This window comes from Sesamum indicum, linkage group LG7, assembly GCF_000512975.1.
Source record: "Sesamum indicum cultivar Zhongzhi No. 13 linkage group LG7, S_indicum_v1.0, whole genome shotgun sequence".
Lineage (NCBI taxonomy): Eukaryota > Viridiplantae > Streptophyta > Magnoliopsida > Lamiales > Pedaliaceae > Sesamum > Sesamum indicum.
Genome location: NC_026151.1, coordinates 10,013,644 through 10,015,767, shown reverse-complemented (window position 1 = coordinate 10,015,767; position 2,124 = coordinate 10,013,644).

Here is a 2,124-nt window from a genome sequence, read left to right as displayed (position 1 = left end):
ATATTTGTGGGGTGGGTGGTGGTTGGGGGGGGGGGGGGGGGGGGGGGGGGGGGGTTACTGCTATGTTAGGACAGCGTATGTTACTGGGGTGGGAAAGGAGGTAATTGGCTCTTCAAACATGCCTACATAATTGTTTTCCTAGTTATTACTCTTTCAAAAAATTATATTTTTAGTCCCATACGATAGAATATATTATATTTTTAATTTTATAATTTATGAATATAGTATATTTAGTTTTACAAGATAAATATTATAGTATTTTGGTCACATAAGATAAAATTATGGCATATTTGATTCCATAGAATATAAAGTTATTTATATCTTATGGGACCAAATGCGCCATATTTTTATCTTATGAGATAAAATGTGCCTCAATTTTTACTTATTATATGGGAGCAAGTGTGCTAAGTCCGTAAACTATGGGAGTAAATGTGCTAGACTCATAAACTATGGGACCAAAAATACGACACACATTATCATGTGGGACTAAAATTGCAACTTCGCCTTACTCATTTGTTCTTCTTGATTCGTTATTATTATTGTTTTGTTGAATTGTATTAATCGAAGAGGTCACAAGTTTAAGTTCTAACAAATATGTAATGGAGTTGTTATGTGTTACGTGTTTTTTCTTAATACTTTGTTGTTTGATTGATTTATGGAAAAATTATATTTTATGTCCTGTAATTATAGGTGGTCTGCATTTTTAATCACGTAACTTACTTTATTTATAGATTTATTTTTTTTTATAAATTTAGTCATGCACATCTCATATTTGGTCATCTTTTGACAAACTTAGTCATGTATTGACAATTCTGATCCCTTTCTCATTGCAAAAGATTTCCTTTTTTTGTTTTATAATCATAGGTCATTAGTACCAAAAAAAAATTCAAAAAACAAAACAAAATATGAGACGTTGAGGACTAAATTAGTAAAAAAAAAAAATAATTAAATGTGTAAATTAAATACATTACAAGATCAAAAGTGCTACTGAACTATAGGTACCGGACAAAGAATATAATTTTGCCTTATTTTATTTGTAAAATTGAACGCTACTAAAGTATGATTGAGTCTTGGACAGATATATTATTGCAATGATGCAATTATTGGGAAGAACGTGTTTGACATAGAGACAACTCTAGAGAACTCTATTGCCAAGCAGTATACAAAAAATTGGACAGTTTCTTACATTACAAACGAGTACGATTGCCATGGCAAAATAAGCCAATGTGATAATTTTAATTCTGATCATGATTAATCGATATATATTTTAACTACAACTATATATGGTATTTATTATGATTTTTGTATAGAACTAATATTGAAGAACTGAGTTAATTATTGTCCGCCACAATTGGCAACATTTAATATAAAATAGATATCTCGTTAGTTATAAACAAAATTAAAGAAAAAAACCCTCAAAATATCATAATAATGTAAATAATTAAAATCATATAATCATCATGGCACGTACGTACACACAATATACATAGGTAATATGTAAGCTAACTATCTAAGAAATATTGTAAAATTTCTGAGAATTATCAAATTGGGAATTTAATTTGATTTAGGACTATTAGAATTAACATTTTCGAATTGGCTCAATTCTCAATGAAATGGGCGCCAATTGAACATGAAACATTTAAATTAACACGAAATAAATTTCTATACAGTAATTAAATTTCTCGCCATGTGAATATTCAAGAGTAAAATTAAATAAAATATAAAAATAAATACGGGATTTTATTTCATATTCTATATATGTATTTATACATATATATATATACATCACTGAATATATATAAATACTTAATCAAATATACAATTAATAATACATATATATGACTTGGGAGGCCATCAAAATAAAACCTCTTCTTGTAAATAGAGATCACTCCATTTTTTTAATTACATTTTATAAATTAAAAATATTACATATGTATTTAATTTGTGTGTGTGGGTGTATGTGTGGGTGTGCATGAAGTGAAAGGGACGGTTTTAAAGGTAGGGGGATATCCCGACAGAAGCACGCCTTACGAAGCCAAATGCCAAAAGGAAAAGTAGCATTTATTTCGGGTTGTCCCTCTGACCCTTCTGCTCTTCTCCTGCAACCCCCCCCCCCCCAACCCC